The following is a 25,772-nucleotide window of genomic DNA, read 5'->3' on the forward strand; positions in this document are numbered from 1 at the left end:
GACCCACATATAATATAATTTCCTCACAGACCCACATATAATATAATATCCTCACAGACCCACATATAATATAATGTCCTCACAGACCCACATATAATATAATGTCCTCACAGACCCACATATAATATAATATCCTCACAGACCCACATATAATATAATGTCCTCACAGACCCACATATAATATAATGTCCTCACAGACCCACATATAATATGTTACCACAGACCCACATATAATATAATGTCCTCACAGACCAACATATAATATAAGGTCCCCACAGACCCACAAATAATATAATGTCCTTACAGACCCAGATATAATATAATGTTAACACAGACCCAGATATAATATAATGTCCCCACAGACCCACATATAATATAATGTCCCCACAGACCCACATATAATATAAGGTCCCCACAGACCCACATATAATATAATGTCCCCACAGACCCACATATAATATAATGTCCTCACAGACCCACATATAATATAATGTCCCCACAGACACCCACATATAATATAATGTCCCCACAGACCCACATATAATATAATGTCCTCACAGACCCACATATAATATAATGTCCCACAGTCCCACATATAACATAATGTCCTCACAGCCCCACATATAATATAATGTCCCACAGTCGCACATATAATATATTGTCCCCACAGACCCACATATAATATAATGTCCCCACAGACCCACATATAATATAATGTCCCCACAGACCCACATATAATATAATGTCCCCACAGATCCACATATAATATAATGTCCTCACACCCACATATAATATAATGTACCCACAGACCCACATATAATATAATGTCCTCACAGACCCACATATAATATAATGTCCTCACAGACCCACATATAATATAACGTCGCCACAGACCCACATATAATATAATGTCCTCACAGACCCACATATAATATAATGTCCCCACAGACCCACATATAATATAATGTCCTCACAGACCCACATATAATATAATGTCCTCACAGACCCACATATAATATAATGTCGCCACAGACCCACATATAATATAATGTCCCCACAGACCCACATATAATATAATGTCCTCACAGACCCACATATAATATAATGTCCTCACAGACCCACATATAATATAATGTCCTCACAGACCCACATATAATATAATGTCCTCACAGACCCACATATAATATAATGTCCTCACAGACCCACATATAATATAATGTCCCCACAGACCCACATATAATATAATGTCCTCACAGACCCACATATAATATAATGTCCTCACAGACCCACATATAATATAATATCCTCACAGACCCACATATAATATAATGTCCCCACAGACCCACATATAATATAATGTCCCCACTGACCCACATATAATATAATGTCCTCACAGACCCACATATAATATAATTTCCTCACAGACCCACATATAATATAATATCCTCACAGACCCACATATAATATAATGTCCTCACAGACCCACATATAATATAATGTCCTCACAGACCCACATATAATATAATATCCTCACAGACCCACATATAATATAATGTCCTCACAGACCCACATATAATATAATGTCCTCACAGACCCACATATAATATGTTACCACAGACCCACATATAATATAATGTCCTCACAGACCAACATATAATATAAGGTCCCCACAGACCCACAAATAATATAATGTCCTCACAGACCCAGATATAATATAATGTTAACACAGACCCAGATATAATATAATGTCCCCACAGACCCACATATAATATAATGTCCCCACAGACCCACATATAATATAAGGTCCCCACAGACCCACATATAATATAATGTCCCCACAGACCCACATATAATATAATGTCCTCACAGACCCACATATAATATAATGTCCCCACAGACACCCACATATAATATAATGTCCCCACAGACCCACATATAATATAATGTCCTCACAGACCCACATATAATATAATGTCCCACAGTCCCACATATAACATAATGTCCTCACAGCCCCACATATAATATAATGTCCCACAGTCGCACATATAATATATTGTCCCCACAGACCCACATATAATATAATGTCCCCACAGACCCACATATAATATAATGTCCCCACAGACCCACATATAATATAATGTCCCCACAGATCCACATATAATATAATGTCCTCACACCCACATATAATATAATGTACCCACAGACCCACATATAATATAATGTCCTCACAGACCCACATATAATATAATGTCCTCACAGACCCACATATAATATAACGTCGCCACAGACCCACATATAATATAATGTCCTCACAGACCCACATATAATATAATGTCCCCACAGACCCACATATAATATAATGTCCTCACAGACCCACATATAATATAATGTCCTCACAGACCCACATATAATATAATGTCGCCACAGACCCACATATAATATAATGTCCCCACAGACCCACATATAATATAATGTCCTCACAGACCCACATATAATATAATGTCCTCACAGACCCACATATAATATAATGTCCTCACAGACCCACATATAATATAATGTCCTCACAGACCCACATATAATATAATGTCCACACAGACCCACATATAATATAATATCCTCACAGACCCACATATAATATAATGTCCTCACAGACCAACATATAATATAATGTCCTCATAGACCCACATATAATATAATGTCCTCACAGACCCACATATAATATAATGTCCTCACAGACCCACATATAATATAATGTCCCCACAGACCCACATATAATGTAATGTCCTCACAGATCCACATGTAATATAATGTCCCCACAGACCCACATATAATATAATGTCCCCACAGATCCACAAATAATATAATGTCCTCACAGAACCACATATATAATGTCCTCACAGAACCACATATAATATAATGTCCTCACAGACCTACATATAATATAAAGTCCCCACAGACCCACATATAATATGTCCCCACAGACCCACATATAATATGTCCCCACAGAGCCACATATAATATAATGTCCTCACAGACCCACATATAATATAATGTCCCCACAGACCCACATATAATATAATGTCTCCACAGACCCACATATAATATAATGTCCTCACAGAACCACATATAATATAATGTCCTCACAGAACCACATATAATATAATGTCCCCACAGACCCACATATAATATAATGTCCTCACAGACCCACATATAATATAATGTCCCCACAGACCCACATATAATATAATGTCCTCACAGAACCACATATAATATAATGTCCTCACAGAACCACATATAATATAATGTCCCCACAGACCCACATATAATATAATGTCCTCACAGACCCACATATAATATAATGTCCTCACAGACCCACATATAATATAATGTCCTCACAGACCCACATATAATATAATATCCTCACAGACCCACATATAATATAATGTCCTCACAGACCCACATATAATATAATGTCCTCACAGACCCACATATAATATAATGTCCCCACAGACCCACATATAATATAATGTCCCCACAGACCCACATATAATATAATGTCCTCACAGACCCACATATAATATAATGTCCCCACAGACCCACATATAATATAATGTCCTCACAGACCCACATATAATATAATGTCCCCACAGACCCACATATAATATAATGTCACCACAGACCCACATAAAATATAATGTTACCACAGACCCACATATAATATAATGTTACCACAGACCCACATATAATATAATGTCCCCACAGACCCACATATAATATAATGTCACCACAGACCCACATATAATATAATGTCACCACAGACCCACATATAATATAATGTCCCCACAGACCCACATATAATATAATATCCTCACAGACCCACATATAATATAATGTCCCCACAGACCCACATATAATATAATGTTCCCACAGACCCACATATAATATAATGTCCCCACAGACCCACATATAATATAATGACCCCACAGACCCACATATAATATAATAATATATATATATAATATAATGTCCCCACAGACCCACATATAATATAATGTCCCACAGACCCACATATAATATAATGTCCCCACAGCCCCACATATAATATAATGTCCTAACAGACCCACATACAATATAATGTCCTCACAGACCCACATATAATATAATGTTCCCACAGACCCACATATAATATAATGTCCCCACAGACCCACATATAATATAATGTCCCCACAGACCCACATATAATATAATGTCCTAACAGACCCACATATAATATAATGTCCCCACAGATCCACATATAATATAATGTCCCCACAGACCCACATATAATATAATGTCCTCACAGACCCACATATAATATAATGTCCCCACAGACCAACATACAATATAATGTCCTCACAGACCCACATATAATATAATGTTACCACAGACCCAGATATAATATAATGTCCCCACAGACCCACATATAATATAAAGTCCCCACAGACCCACATATAATATAATGTCCTCACAGACCCACATATAAAATAATGTTCCCACAGACCCACATATAATATAATGTTACGCCAGACCCACATATAATGTAATGACCCCACAGACCCACATATAATATAATGTCCCCACAGACCCACATATAATATAATGTCCCCAAAGACCCACATATAATATGTCCCCACAGATCCAAATAAAATATAATGTCCTCACAGACCCATATATAATATAATGTCCTCACAGACCCACATATAATATAATGTCCAACAGTCCCACATATAATATAAGGTCCCCACAGACCCACATATAATATAATGTCCCCACAGACCCACATATAATATAATGTCCTCACAGACCCACATATAATATAATGTCCCCACAGACACCCACATATAATATAATGTCCCCACAGACCCACATATAATATAATGTCCTCACAGACCCACATATAATATAATGTCCCACAGTCCCACATATAACATAATGTCCTCACAGCCCCACATATAATATAATGTCCCACAGTCGCACATATAATATATTGTCCCCACAGACCCACATATAATATAATGTCCCCACAGACCCACATATAATATAATGTCCCCACAGACCCACATATAATATAATGTCCCCACAGATCCACATATAATATAATGTCCTCACACCCACATATAATATAATGTACCCACAGACCCACATATAATATAATGTCCTCACAGACCCACATATAATATAATGTCCTCACAGACCCACATATAATATAACGTCGCCACAGACCCACATATAATATAATGTCCTCACAGACCCACATATAATATAATGTCCCCACAGACCCACATATAATATAATGTCCTCACAGACCCACATATAATATAATGTCCTCACAGACCCACATATAATATAATGTCGCCACAGACCCACATATAATATAATGTCCCCACAGACCCACATATAATATAATGTCCTCACAGACCCACATATAATATAATGTCCTCACAGACCCACATATAATATAATGTCCTCACAGACCCACATATAATATAATGTCCTCACAGACCCACATATAATATAATGTCCACACAGACCCACATATAATATAATATCCTCACAGACCCACATATAATATAATGTCCTCACAGACCAACATATAATATAATGTCCTCATAGACCCACATATAATATAATGTCCTCACAGACCCACATATAATATAATGTCCTCACAGACCCACATATAATATAATGTCCCCACAGACCCACATATAATATAATGTTACCACAGACCCAGATATAATATAATGTCCCCACAGACCCACATATAATATAAAGTCCCCACAGACCCACATATAATATAATGTCCTCACAGACCCACATATAATATAATGTCCTCACAGACCCACATATAATATAATATCCTCACAGACCCACATATAATATAATGTCCTCACAGACCCACATATAATATAATGTCCTCACAGACCCACATATAATATAATGTCCCCACAGACCCACATATAATATAATGTCCCCACAGACCCACATATAATATAATGTCCTCACAGACCCACATATAATATAATGTCCCCACAGACCCACATATAATATAATGTCCCCACAGACCCACATATAATATAATGTCCTCACAGACCCACATATAATATAATGTCCCCACAGACCCACATATAATATAATGTCACCACAGACCCACATAAAATATAATGTTACCACAGACCCACATATAATATAATGTTACCACAGACCCACATATAATATAATGTCCCCACAGACCCACATATAATATAATGTCACCACAGACCCACATATAATATAATGTCACCACAGACCCACATATAATATAATGTCCCCACAGACCCACATATAATATAATATCCTCACAGACCCACATATAATATAATGTCCCCACAGACCCACATATAATATAATGTTCCCACAGACCCACATATAATATAATGTCCCCACAGACCCACATATAATATAATGACCCCACAGACCCACATATAATATAATAATATATATATATAATATAATGTCCCCACAGACCCACATATAATATAATGTCCCACAGACCCACATATAATATAATGTCCCCACAGCCCCACATATAATATAATGTCCTAACAGACCCACATACAATATAATGTCCTCACAGACCCACATATAATATAATGTTCCCACAGACCCACATATAATATAATGTCCCCACAGACCCACATATAATATAATGTCCCCACAGACCCACATATAATATAATGTCCTAACAGACCCACATATAATATAATGTCCCCACAGATCCACATATAATATAATGTCCCCACAGACCCACATATAATATAATGTCCTCACAGACCCACATATAATATAATGTCCCCACAGACCAACATACAATATAATGTCCTCACAGACCCACATATAATATAATGTTACCACAGACCCAGATATAATATAATGTCCCCACAGACCCACATATAATATAAAGTCCCCACAGACCCACATATAATATAATGTCCTCACAGACCCACATATAAAATAATGTTCCCACAGACCCACATATAATATAATGTTACGCCAGACCCACATATAATGTAATGACCCCACAGACCCACATATAATATAATGTCCCCACAGACCCACATATAATATAATGTCCCCAAAGACCCACATATAATATGTCCCCACAGATCCAAATAAAATATAATGTCCTCACAGACCCATATATAATATAATGTCCTCACAGACCCACATATAATATAATGTCCAACAGTCCCACATATAATATAAAGTCCCCACAACCCCACAAATAATATAATGTCCCACACTCCCACATATAATATATTGTCCCCACAGACCTAAATATAATATAATGTCCCACAGTCCCACATATAATATAATGTTCCCACAGACCCACATATAATATAATGTCCCCACAGACCCACATATAATATAATGTCCTCACAGACCCACATATAATATAATGTCCCCACAGACCCACATATAATATAATGTCCTCACAGACCCACATATAATATAATGTCCTCACAGACCCACATATAATATAATATCCTCACAGACCGACATATAATATAATGTCCCCACAGACCCACATATAATATAATGTCCCCACTGACCCACATATAATATAATGTCCTCACAGACCCACATATAATATAATTTCCTCACAGACCCACATATAATATAATATCCTCACAGACCCACATATAATATAATGTCCTCACAGACCCACATATAATATAATGTCCTCACAGACCCACATATAATATAATATCCTCACAGACCCACATATAATATAATGTCCTCACAGACCCACATATAATATAATGTCCTCACAGACCCACATATAATATGTTACCACAGACCCACATATAATATAATGTCCTCACAGACCAACATATAATATAAGGTCCCCACAGACCCACAAATAATATAATGTCCTCACAGACCCAGATATAATATAATGTCCCCACAGACCCACATATAATATAATGTCCCCACAGACCCACATATAATATAAGGTCCCCACAGACCCACATATAATATAATGTCCCCACAGACCCACATATAATATAATGTCCTCACAGACCCACATATAATATAATGTCCCCACAGACACCCACATATAATATAATGTCCCCACAGACCCACATATAATATAATGTCCTCACAGACCCACATATAATATAATGTCCCACAGTCCCACATATAACATAATGTCCTCACAGCCCCACATATAATATAATGTCCCACAGTCCCACATATAATATATTGTCCCCACAGACCCACATATAATATAATGTCCCCACAGACCCACATATAATATAATGTCCCCACAGACCCACATATAATATAATGTCCCCACAGATCCACATATAATATAATGTCCTCACACCCACATATAATATAATGTACCCACAGACCCACATATAATATAATGTCCTCACAGACTCACATATAATATAATGTTACCACAGACCCACATATAATATAATGTCCTCACAGACCCACATATAATATAATGTCCTCACAGACCCACATATAATATAATGTCCTCACAGACCCACATATAATATAACGTCGCCACAGACCCACATATAATATAATGTCCTCACAGACCCACATATAATATAATGTCCCCACAGACCCACATATAATATAATGTCCTCACAGACCCACATATAATATAATGTCGCCACAGACCCACATATAATATAATGTCCCCACAGACCCACATATAATATAATGTCCTCACAGACCCACATATAATATAATGTCCTCACAGACCCACATATAATATAATGTCCTCACAGACCCACATATAATATAATGTCCTCACAGACCCACATATAATATAATGTCCCCACAGACCCACATATAATATAATATCCTCACAGACCCACATATAATATAATGTCCTCACAGACCAACATATAATATAATGTCCTCATAGACCCACATATAATATAATGTCCTCACAGACCCACATATAATATAATGTCCTCACAGACCCACATATAATATAATGTCCCCACAGACCCACATATAATGTAATGTCCTCACAGATCCACATGTAATATAATGTCCCCACAGACCCACATATAATATAATGTCCCCACAGATCCACAAATAATATAATGTCCTCACAGAACCACATATATAATGTCCTCACAGAACCACATATAATATAATGTCCTCACAGACCTACATATAATATAAAGTCCCCACAGACCCACATATAATATGTCCCCACAGACCCACATATAATATGTCCCCACAGAGCCACATATAATATAATGTCCTCACAGACCCACATATAATATAATGTCCCCACAGACCCACATATAATATAATGTCTCCACAGACCCACATATAATATAATGTCCTCACAGAACCACATATAATATAATGTCCTCACAGAACCACATATAATATAATGTCCCCACAGACCCACATATAATATAATGTCCTCACAGACCCACATATAATATAATGTCCCCACAGACCCACATATAATATAATGTCCTCACAGAACCACATATAATATAATGTCCTCACAGAACCACATATAATATAATGTCCCCACAGACCCACATATAATATAATGTCCTCACAGACCCACATATAATATAATGTCCTCACAGACCCACATATAATATAATGTCCTCACAGACCCACATATAATATAATATCCTCACAGACCCACATATAATATAATGTCCTCACAGACCCACATATAATATAATGTCCTCACAGACCCACATATAATATAATGTCCCCACAGACCCACATATAATATAATGTCCCCACAGACCCACATATAATATAATGTCCTCACAGACCCACATATAATATAATGTCCCCACAGACCCACATATAATATAATGTCCTCACAGACCCACATATAATATAATGTCCCCACAGACCCACATATAATATAATGTCACCACAGACCCACATAAAATATAATGTTACCACAGACCCACATATAATATAATGTTACCACAGACCCACATATAATATAATGTCCCCACAGACCCACATATAATATAATGTCACCACAGACCCACATATAATATAATGTCACCACAGACCCACATATAATATAATGTCCCCACAGACCCACATATAATATAATATCCTCACAGACCCACATATAATATAATGTCCCCACAGACCCACATATAATATAATGTTCCCACAGACCCACATATAATATAATATCCTCACAGACCCACATATAATATAATGTTACCACAGACCCACATATAATATAATGTCCCCACAGACCCACATATAATATAATGTTCCCGCAGACCCACATATAATATAATGTTCCCGCAGACCCACATATAATATAATGTCCCCACAGACCCACATATAATATAATATCCTCACAGACCCACATATAATATAATGTTACCACAGACCCACATATAATATAATGTCCTCACAGACCCACATATAATATAATGTCCTCACAGACCCACATATAATATAATGTCCTCACAGACCCACATATAATATAATTTCCTCACAGACCCACATATAATATAATGTCCCCACAGACCCACATATAATATAATGTCCCCACAGACCCACATATAATATAATGTCACCACAGACCCACATATAATATAATGTCCCCACAGACCCACATATAATATAATGACCCCACAGACCCACATATAATATAATGTCCTCACAGACCCACATATAATATAATGTCCTCACAGACCCACATATAATATATTGTCCCCACAGACCCACATATAATATAATGTCCTCACAGACCCACATATAATATAATGTCCCCACAGACCCACATATATTATAATGTCCCCACAGACCCACATATAATATAATGTCCTCACAGACCCACATACAATATAATGTTACCACAGACCCACATATAATATAATGTCCCCACAGACCCACATATAATATAATGTCCCACAGACCCACATATAATATAATGTCCCCACAGACCCACATATAATATAATGTCCCACAGACCCACATATAATATAATGTCCCCACAGACCCACATATAATATAATGTCCTCACAGACCCACATATAATATAATGTACCCACAGACCCACATATAATATAATATCCTCACAGACCCACATATAATATAATGTCCCCACAGACCCACATATAATATAATGTCCCACAGACCCACATATAATATAATGTCCCCACAGCCCCACATATAATATAATGTCCTAACAGACCCACATACAATATAATGTCCTCACAGACCCACATATAATATAATGTCCCCACAGACCCACATATAATATAATATGCCCACAGACCCACATATAATATAATGTCCCCACAGACCCACATATAATATAATGTCCTAACAGACCCACATATAATATAATGTCCCCACAGACCCACATATATTATAATGTCCCACAGTCCCACATATAATATATTGTCCCCACAGACCCACATATAATATAATGTCCCCACAGACCCACATATAATATAATGTCCCACAGACCCACATATAATATAATGTCCCCACAGACCCACATATAATATAATGTCCTCACAGACCCACATATAATATAATGTACCCACAGACCCACATATAATATAATATCCTCACAGACCCACATATAATATAATGTCCCCAGACCCACAAATAATATAATGTCCCACAGACCCACATATAATATAATGTCCCCACAGCCCCACATATAATATAATGTCCTAACAGACCCACATACAATATAATGTCCTCACAGACCCACATATAATATAATGTCCACACAGACCCACATATAATATAATATGCCCACAGACCCACATATAATATAATGTCCCCACAGACCCACATATAATATAATGTCCTAACAGACCCACATATAATATAATGTCCCCACAGACCCACATATAATATAATGACCCCACAGACCCACATATAATATAATGTCCTCACAGACCCACATATAATATAATGTCCTCACAGACCCACATATAATATATTGTCCCCACAGACCCACATATAATATAATGTCCTCACAGACCCACATATAATATAATGTCCCCACAGACCCACATATATTATAATGTCCCCACAGACCCACATATAATATAATGTCCTCACAGACCCACATACAATATAATGTTACCACAGACCCACATATAATATAATGTCCCCACAGACCCACATATAATATAATGTCCCACAGACCCACATATAATATAATGTCCCCACAGACCCACATATAATATAATGTCCCACAGACCCACATATAATATAATGTCCCCACAGACCCACATATAATATAATGTCCCCACAGACCCACATATAATATAATGTACCCACAGACCCACATATAATATAATATCCTCACAGACCCACATATAATATAATGTCCCCACAGACCCACATATAATATAATGTCCCACAGACCCACATATAATATAATGTCCCCACAGCCCCACATATAATATAATGTCCTAACAGACCCACATACAATATAATGTCCTCACAGACCCACATATAATATAATGTCCCCACAGACCCACATATAATATAATATGCCCACAGACCCACATATAATATAATGTCCCCACAGACCCACATATAATATAATGTCCTAACAGACCCACATATAATATAATGTCCCCACAGACCCACATATATTATAATGTCCCACAGTCCCACATATAATATATTGTCCCCACAGACCCACATATAATATAATGTCCCCACAGACCCACATATAATATAATGTCCCACAGACCCACATATAATATAATGTCCCCACAGACCCACATATAATATAATGTCCTCACAGACCCACATATAATATAATGTACCCACAGACCCACATATAATATAATATCCTCACAGACCCACATATAATATAATGTCCCCAGACCCACAAATAATATAATGTCCCACAGACCCACATATAATATAATGTCCCCACAGCCCCACATATAATATAATGTCCTAACAGACCCACATACAATATAATGTCCTCACAGACCCACATATAATATAATGTCCACACAGACCCACATATAATATAATATGCCCACAGACCCACATATAATATAATGTCCCCACAGACCCACATATAATATAATGTCCTAACAGACCCACATATAATATAATGTCCTCACAGACCCACATATAATATAATGTCCTCACAGACCCACATATAATATAATGTCCCCACAGACCCACATATAATATAATGACCCCACAGACCCACATATAATATAATAATATATATATATATAATATAATGTCCCCACAGACCCACATATAATATAATGTCCCACAGACCCACATATAATATAATGTCCCCACAGCCCCACATATAATATAATGTCCTAACAGACCCACATACAATATAATGTCCTCACAGACCCACATATAATATAATGTCCCCACAGACCCACATATAATATAATGTCCCCACAGACCCACATATAATATAATGTCCCCACAGACCCACATATAATATAATGTCCTAACAGACCCACATATAATATAATGTCCCCACAGACCCACATATAATATAATGTCCTCACAGACCCACATATAATGTCCTCACAGACCCACATATATTATAATGTCCCCACAGACCCACATATAATATAATGTCCCACAGACCCACATATAATATAATGTCCCCACAGACCCACATATAATATAATGTCCCCACAGACCCACATATAATATAATGTCCCACAGACCCACATATAATATAATGTCCCCACAGACCCACATATAATATAATGTCCTCACGGACCCACATATAATATAATGTCATCACAGACCCACATATAATATAATGTCCCACAGACCCACATATAATATAATGTCCCCACAGAACCACAAATAATATAATGTCCCCACAGACCCACATATAATATAATGTCCTCACGGACCCACATATAATATAATGCCCTCACGGACCCACATATAATATAATGCCCTCACGGACCCACATATAATATAATGTCCTCACGGACCCACATATAATATAATGTCCTCACGGATCCACATATAATATAATGTTCCCACAGCCCCACATATAATATAATGTCCTAACAAACCCACATATAATATAATGTCCTCACAGACCCACATATAATATAATGTTCCCACAGATCCACATATAATATAATGTCCCCACAGACCCACATATAATATAATGTCCTAACAGACCCACATATAATATAATGACCCCACAGACCCACATATAATATAATGTCCTCACAGACCCACATATAATATAATGTCCTCACAGACCCACATATAATATAATGTCCTCACAGACCCACATATAATATAATGTCCTCACAGACCCACATATAATATAATGTCCCCACAGACCCCATATAATATAATGTCCTCACAGACCCACATATAATATAATGTCCTCACAGACCCACATATAATATAATGTCCTCACAGACCCACATATAATATAATGTCCCACAGACCCACATATAATATAATGTCCTCACAGACCCACATATAATATAATGTCCCACAGACCCACATATAATATAATGTCCCCACAGAACCACAAATAACATAATGTCCCCACAGACCCACATATAATATAATGCCCTCACGGACCCACATATAATATAATGCCCTCACGGACCCACATATAATATAATGCCCTCACGGACCCACATATAATATAATGTCCTCACGGACCCACATATAATATAATGTCCTCACGGATCCACATATAATATAATGTCCCCACAGACCCACATATAATATAATGTCCTCACAGACCCACATATAATATAATGTACCCACAGACCCACATATAATATAATATCCTCACAGACCCACATATAATATAATGTCCCCACAGACCCACATATAATATAATGTCCCACAGACCCACATATAATATAATGTCCCCACAGCCCCACATATAATATAATGTCCTAACAGACCCACATACAATATAATGTCCTCACAGACCCACATATAATATAATGTCCCCACAGACCCACATATAATATAATATGCCCACAGACCCACATATAATATAATGTCCCCACAGACCCACATATAATATAATGTCCTAACAGACCCACATATAATATAATGTCCCCACAGACCCACATATATTATAATGTCCCACAGTCCCACATATAATATATTGTCCCCACAGACCCACATATAATATAATGTCCCCACAGACCCACATATAATATAATGTCCCACAGACCCACATATAATATAATGTCCCCACAGACCCACATATAATATAATGTCCTCACAGACCCACATATAATATAATGTACCCACAGACCCACATATAATATAATATCCTCACAGACCCACATATAATATAATGTCCCCAGACCCACAAATAATATAATGTCCCACAGACCCACATATAATATAATGTCCCCACAGCCCCACATATAATATAATGTCCTAACAGACCCACATACAATATAATGTCCTCACAGACCCACATATAATATAATGTCCACACAGACCCACATATAATATAATATGCCCACAGACCCACATATAATATAATGTCCCCACAGACCCACATATAATATAATGTCCTAACAGACCCACATATAATATAATGTCCCCACAGACCCACATATAATATAATGACCCCACAGACCCACATATAATATAATGTCCTCACAGACCCACATATAATATAATGTCCTCACAGACCCACATATAATATATTGTCCCCACAGACCCACATATAATATAATGTCCTCACAGACCCACATATAATATAATGTCCCCACAGACCCACATATATTATAATGTCCCCACAGACCCACATATAATATAATGTCCTCACAGACCCACATACAATATAATGTTACCACAGACCCACATATAATATAATGTCCCCACAGACCCACATATAATATAATGTCCCACAGACCCACATATAATATAATGTCCCCACAGACCCACATATAATATAATGTCCCACAGACCCACATATAATATAATGTCCCCACAGACCCACATATAATATAATGTCCCCACAGACCCACATATAATATAATGTACCCACAGACCCACATATAATATAATATCCTCACAGACCCACATATAATATAATGTCCCCACAGACCCACATATAATATAATGTCCCACAGACCCACATATAATATAATGTCCCCACAGCCCCACATATAATATAATGTCCTAACAGACCCACATACAATATAATGTCCTCACAGACCCACATATAATATAATGTCCCCACAGACCCACATATAATATAATATGCCCACAGACCCACATATAATATAATGTCCCCACAGACCCACATATAATATAATGTCCTAACAGACCCACATATAATATAATGTCCCCACAGACCCACATATATTATAATGTCCCACAGTCCCACATATAATATATTGTCCCCACAGACCCACATATAATATAATGTCCCCACAGACCCACATATAATATAATGTCCCACAGACCCACATATAATATAATGTCCCCACAGACCCACATATAATATAATGTCCTCACAGACCCACATATAATATAATGTACCCACAGACCCACATATAATATAATATCCTCACAGACCCACATATAATATAATGTCCCCAGACCCACAAATAATATAATGTCCCACAGACCCACATATAATATAATGTCCCCACAGCCCCACATATAATATAATGTCCTAACAGACCCACATACAATATAATGTCCTCACAGACCCACATATAATATAATGTCCACACAGACCCACATATAATATAATATGCCCACAGACCCACATATAATATAATGTCCCCACAGACCCACATATAATATAATGTCCTAACAGACCCACATATAATATAATGTCCTCACAGACCCACATATAATATAATGTCCTCACAGACCCACATATAATATAATGTCCCCACAGACCCACATATAATATAATGACCCCACAGACCCACATATAATATAATAATATATATATATATAATATAATGTCCCCACAGACCCACATATAATATAATGTCCCACAGACCCACATATAATATAATGTCCCCACAGCCCCACATATAATATAATGTCCTAACAGACCCACATACAATATAATGTCCTCACAGACCCACATATAATATAATGTCCCCACAGACCCACATATAATATAATGTCCCCACAGACCCACATATAATATAATGTCCCCACAGACCCACATATAATATAATGTCCTAACAGACCCACATATAATATAATGTCCCCACAGACCCACATATAATATAATGTCCTCACAGACCCACATATAATGTCCTCACAGACCCACATATATTATAATGTCCCCACAGACCCACATATAATATAATGTCCCACAGACCCACATATAATATAATGTCCCCACAGACCCACATATAATATAATGTCCCCACAGACCCACATATAATATAATGTCCCACAGACCCACATATAATATAATGTCCCCACAGACCCACATATAATATAATGTCCTCACGGACCCACATATAATATAATGTCATCACAGACCCACATATAATATAATGTCCCACAGACCCACATATAATATAATGTCCCCACAGAACCACAAATAATATAATGTCCCCACAGACCCACATATAATATAATGTCCTCACGGACCCACATATAATATAATGCCCTCACGGACCCACATATAATATAATGCCCTCACGGACCCACATATAATATAATGTCCTCACGGACCCACATATAATATAATGTCCTCACGGATCCACATATAATATAATGTTCCCACAGCCCCACATATAATATAATGTCCTAACAAACCCACATATAATATAATGTCCTCACAGACCCACATATAATATAATGTTCCCACAGATCCACATATAATATAATGTCCCCACAGACCCACATATAATATAATGTCCTAACAGACCCACATATAATATAATGACCCCACAGACCCACATATAATATAATGTCCTCACAGACCCACATATAATATAATGTCCTCACAGACCCACATATAATATAATGTCCTCACAGACCCACATATAATATAATGTCCTCACAGACCCACATATAATATAATGTCCCCACAGACCCCATATAATATAATGTCCTCACAGACCCACATATAATATAATGTCCTCACAGACCCACATATAATATAATGTCCTCACAGACCCACATATAATATAATGTCCCACAGACCCACATATAATATAATGTCCTCACAGACCCACATATAATATAATGTCCCACAGACCCACATATAATATAATGTCCCCACAGAACCACAAATAACATAATGTCCCCACAGACCCACATATAATATAATGCCCTCACGGACCCACATATAATATAATGCCCTCACGGACCCACATATAATATAATGCCCTCACGGACCCACATATAATATAATGTCCTCACGGACCCACATATAATATAATGTCCTCACGGATCCACATATAATATAATGTCCCCACAGCCCCACATATAATATAATGTCCTAACAAACCCACATATAATATAATGTCCTCACAGACCCACATATAATATAATGTTCCCACAGACCCACATATAATATAATGTCCCCACAGACCCACATATAATATAATGTCCTAACAGACCCACATATAATATAATGACCCCACAGACCCACATATAATATAATGTCCTCACAGACCCACATATAATATAATGTCCTCACAGACCCACATATAATATAATGTCCTCACAGACCCACATATAATATAATGTCCTCACAGACCCACATATAATATAATGTCCCACAGACCACATATAATATAATGTCCCCACAGACCCACATATAATATAATGTCCCCACAGACCCACATATAATATAATGTCCTAACAGACCCACATATAATATAATGTCCCACAGACCCACATATAATATAATGTCCTCACAGACCCACATATAATGTCCCCACAGACCCACATATAATATAATGTCCTCACAGACCCACATATAATATAATGTCCTAACAGACACACATATAATATAATGTCCTCACAGACCTACATATAATATAATATCCACACAGACCCACATATAATATAATGTCCTCACAGACCCACATATAATATAATGTCCTCACAGACCCACATATAATATAATGTCCTCACAGACCCACATATAATATAATGTCCTCACAGACCCACATATAATATAATGTCCCCACAGACCCACATATAATATAATGTCACCACAGACCCACATATAATATAATGTCCCACAGACCCACATATAATATAATGTCCTCACAGACCCACATATAATGTCCCCACAGACCCACATATAATATAATGTCCTAACAGACCCACATATAATATAATGTCCTAACAGACCCACATATAATATAATGTCCTCACAGACCCACATATAATATAATGTCCTCACAGACCCACATATAATATAATGTCCCCACAGACCCACATATAATATAATGACCCCAAAGACCCACATATAATATAATGCCCTCACAGACCCACATATAACATAATGTCCTCACAGACCCACATATAATATAATGTCCCACAGACCCACATATAATATAATGTCCCCACAGACCCACATATAATATAATGTCCCCACAGACCCACATATAATATAATGTCCCACAGACCCATATATAATGTCCCACAGACCCACATATAATATAATATCCTCACAGACCCACATATAATGTCCCCACAGACCCACATATAATATAATGTCCTAACAGACCCACATATAATATAATGTCCTAACAGACCCACATATAATATAATGTCCTCACAGACCCACATATAATATAATGTCCTCACAGACCCACATATAATATAATGTCCCCACAGACCCACATATAATATAATGACCCCAAAGACCCACATATAATATAATGCCCTCACAGACCCACATATAACATAATGTCCTCACAGACCCACATATAATATAATGTCCCACAGACCCACATATAATATAATGTCCCCACAGACCCACATATAATATAATGTCCCCACAGACCCACATATAATATAATGTCCCACAGACCCATATATAATGTCCCACAGACCCACATATAATATAATATCCTCACAGACCCACATATAATATAATGTACCCACAGACCCACATATAATATAATATCCTCACAGACCCACATATAATATAATGTACCCATAGACCCACTTATAATATAATATCCTCACAGACCCACATATAATATAATATCCTCACAGACCCACATATAATATAATGTCCCACAGACCCACATATAATATAATGTCCTTAGACCCACATATAATATAATGTCCTCACAGAGCCACATATAATATAATATCCTCACAGACCCACATATAATATAATGTACCCACAGACCCACATATAATATAATTTCCCGCAGACCCACATATAATATAATGTCCCCACAGACCCACATATAATATAATTTCCTCACAGACCCACATATAATATAATGTACCCACAGACCCACATATAATATAATATCCTCACAGCCCCACAAATAATATAATGTCCCCACAGAACCACATATAATATAATGTCCCACAGACCCACATATAATATAATGTCCCCACTGACCCACATATAATATAATGTCCCCACAGACCCACATATAATATAATGTCCCACAGACCCACATATAATATAATGTCCCCACTGACCCACATATAATATAATGTCCAAACAGACCCACATATAATATAATGTCCCCACAGACCCACATATAATATAATGTTCTCACAGACCCACATATAATATAATGTCCCCACAGACCCACATATAATATAATGTCCCCACAGACCCACATATAATATAATGTTCTCACAGACCCACATATAATATAATGGCCCCACAAACCCACATATAATATAATGTCCTCACAGACCCACATATAATATAATGTCCTCAAGGCCCCACATATAATATAATGTCCCCACAGAACCACATATAATATAATGTCCCACAGACCCACATATAATATAATGTCCCCACTGACCCACATATAATATAATGTCCCCACAGACCCACATATAATATAATGTCCCATAGACCCACATATAATATAATGTCCCCACTGACCCACATATAATATAATGTCCCCACAGACCCACATATAATATAATGTCCCCACAGACCCACATATAATATAATGTTCTCACAGACCCACATATAATATAATGTCCCCACAGACCCACATATAATATAATGTCCCCACAGACCCACATATAATATAATGTTCTCACAGACCCACATATAATATAATGTCCCCACAGACCCACATATAATATAATGTCCCCACAGACCCACATATAATATAATGTTCTCACAGACCCACATATAATATAATGGCCCCACAAACCCACATATAATATAATGTCCTCACAGACCCACATATAATATAATGTCCTCAAGGCCCCACATATAATATAATGTCCTCACAGACCCACATATAATATAATGTCCCCACAGACCCACATATAATATAATGTCCTCACAGACCCACATATAATATAATGTCCCCACAGACCCACATGTAATATAATGTCCTCACAGACCCACATATAATATAATGTCCTCACAGACCCACATATAATATAATGTCCTCACAGACCCACATATAATATAATGTCCCCACAGACCCCATATAATATAATGTCCTCACAGACCCACATATAATATAATGTCCTCACAGACCCACATATAATATAATGTCCTCACAGACCCACATATAATATAATGTCCCACAGACCCACATATAATATAATGTCCTCACAGACCCACATATAATATAATGTCCCACAGACCCACATATAATATAATGTCCCCACAGAACCACAAATAACATAATGTCCCCACAGACCCACATATAATATAATGTCCTCACGGACCCACATATAATATAATGCCCTCACGGACCCACATATAATATAATGCCCTCACGGACCCACATATAATATAATGTCCTCACGGACCCACATATAATATAATGTCCTCACGGATCCACATATAATATAATGTCCCCACAGCCCCACATATAATATAATGTCCTAACAAACCCACATATAATATAATGTCCTCACAGACCCACATATAATATAATGTTCCCACAGACCCACATATAATATAATGTCCCCACAGACCCACATATAATATAATGTCCTAACAGACCCACATATAATATAATGACCCCACAGACCCACATATAATATAATGTCCTCACAGACCCACATATAACATAATGTCCTCACAGACCCACATATAATATAATGTCCTCACAGACCCACATATAATATAATGTCCTCACAGACCCACATATAATATAATGTCCCACAGACCCACATATAATATAATGTCCTCACAGACCCACATATAATGTCCCCACAGACCCACATATAATATAATGTCCTCACAGACCCACATATAATATAATGTCCTAACAGACACACATATAATATAATGTCCTCACAGACCTACATATAATATAATATCCCCACAGACCCACATATAATATAATGTCCTCACAGACCCACATATAATATAATGTCCTCACAGACCCACATATAATATAATGTCCTCACAGACCCACATATAATATAATGTCCTCACAGACCCACATATAATATAATGTCCCCACAGACCCACATATAATATAATGTCCCCACAGACCCACATATAATATAATGTCCCACAGACCCACATATAATATAATGTCCTCACAGACCCACATATAATGTCCCCACAGACCCACATATAATATAATGTCCTAACAGACCCACATATAATATAATGTCCTAACAGACCCACATATAATATAATGTCCTCACAGACCCACATATAATATAATGTCCTCACAGACCCACATATAATATAATGTCCCCACAGACCCACATATAATATAATGACCCCAAAGACCCACATATAATATAATGCCCTCACAGACCCACATATAACATAATGTCCTCACAGACCCACATATAATATAATGTCCCACAGACCCACATATAATATAATGTCCCCACAGACCCACATATAATATAATGTCCCCACAGACCCACATATAATATAATGTCCCACAGACCCATATATAATGTCCCACAGACCCACATATAATATAATATCCTCACAGACCCACATATAATGTCCCCACAGACCCACATATAATATAATGTCCTAACAGACCCACATATAATATAATGTCCTAACAGACCCACATATAATATAATGTCCTCACAGACCCACATATAATATAATGTCCTCACAGACCCACATATAATATAATGTCCCCACAGACCCACATATAATATAATGACCCCAAAGACCCACATATAATATAATGCCCTCACAGACCCACATATAACATAATGTCCTCACAGACCCACATATAATATAATGTCCCACAGACCCACATATAATATAATGTCCCCACAGACCCACATATAATATAATGTCCCCACAGACCCACATATAATATAATGTCCCACAGACCCATATATAATGTCCCACAGACCCACATATAATATAATATCCTCACAGACCCACATATAATATAATGTACCCACAGACCCACATATAATATAATATCCTCACAGACCCACATATAATATAATGTACCCATAGACCCACTTATAATATAATATCCTCACAGACCCACATATAATATAATATCCTCACAGACCCACATATAATATAATGTCCCACAGACCCACATATAATATAATGTCCTTAGACCCACATATAATATAATGTCCTCACAGAGCCACATATAATATAATATCCTCACAGACCCACATATAATATAATGTACCCACAGACCCACATATAATATAATTTCCCGCAGACCCACATATAATATAATGTCCCCACAGACCCACATATAATATAATTTCCTCACAGACCCACATATAATATAATGTACCCACAGACCCACATATAATATAATATCCTCACAGCCCCACAAATAATATAATGTCCCCACAGAACCACATATAATATAATGTCCCACAGACCCACATATAATATAATGTCCCCACTGACCCACATATAATATAATGTCCCCACAGACCCACATATAATATAATGTCCCACAGACCCACATATAATATAATGTCCCCACTGACCCACATATAATATAATGTCCAAACAGACCCACATATAATATAATGTCCCCACAGACCCACATATAATATAATGTTCTCACAGACCCACATATAATATAATGTCCCCACAGACCCACATATAATATAATGTCCCCACAGACCCACATATAATATAATGTTCTCACAGACCCACATATAATATAATGGCCCCACAAACCCACATATAATATAATGTCCTCACAGACCCACATATAATATAATGTCCTCAAGGCCCCACATATAATATAATGTCCCCACAGAACCACATATAATATAATGTCCCACAGACCCACATATAATATAATGTCCCCACTGACCCACATATAATATAATGTCCCCACTGACCCACATATAATATAATGTCCCCACAGACCCACATATAATATAATGTCCCATAGACCCACATATAATATAATGTCCCCACTGACCCACATATAATATAATGTCCCCACAGACCCACATATAATATAATGTCCCCACAGACCCACATATAATATAATGTTCTCACAGACCCACATATAATATAATGTCCCCACAGACCCACATATAATATAATGTCCCCACAGACCCACATATAATATAATGTTCTCACAGACCCACATATAATATAATGGCCCCACAAACCCACATATAATATAATGTCACCACAGACCCACATATAATATAATGTCCCCACAGCCCCACATATAATATAATGTATCCACAGACCCACATATAATATAATGTCCCCACAGCCCCACATATAATATAATGTATCCACAGACCCACATATAATATAATGTCCTCACAGACCCACATATAATATAATGTCCTCACAGACCCACATATAATATAATGTCCCCACAGACCCACATATAATATAATGTCCTCACAGACCCACATATAATATAATGTCCCCACAGACCCACATATAATATAATGTCCCCACAGACCCACATATAATATAATGTCCTCACAGACCCACATATAATATAATGTCCCCACAGACCCCATATAATATAATGTCCTCACAGACCCACATATAATATAATGTCCTCACAGACCCACATATAATATAATGTCCTCACAGACCCACATATAATATAATGTCCTCACAGACCCACATATAATATAATGTCCTCACAGACCCACATATAATATAATGTCACCACAGACCCACATATAATATAATGTCCTCACAGACCCACATATAATATAATGTCCCCACAGACCCACATATAATATAATGTTACCACAGACCCACATATAATATAATGTCCTCACAGACCCACATATAATATAATGTCCCCACAGACTCACATATAATATAATGTCCCCACAGACCCACATATAATATAATGTCCTCACAGCCCCACATATAATATAATGTCCCCACAAACCCACATATAATATAATGTCCCCACACACCCACATATAATATAATGTCCCCACAGACCCACATATAATATAATGTCCTCACAGACCCACATATAATATAATGTCCCCACAGACCCACATATAATATAATGTCCCCACAGACCCACATATAATATAATGTCCCCACAGACCCACATATAATATAATATCCTCACAGCCCCACAAATAATATAATGTCCCCACAG

The sequence above is a fragment of the Phyllobates terribilis genome, unplaced genomic scaffold, assembly GCF_046119375.1.
Source record: "Phyllobates terribilis strain yellow unplaced genomic scaffold, ASM4611937v1 Scaffold_10__3_contigs__length_209671492, whole genome shotgun sequence".
Classification (NCBI taxonomy): Eukaryota; Metazoa; Chordata; class Amphibia; order Anura; family Dendrobatidae; genus Phyllobates; species Phyllobates terribilis.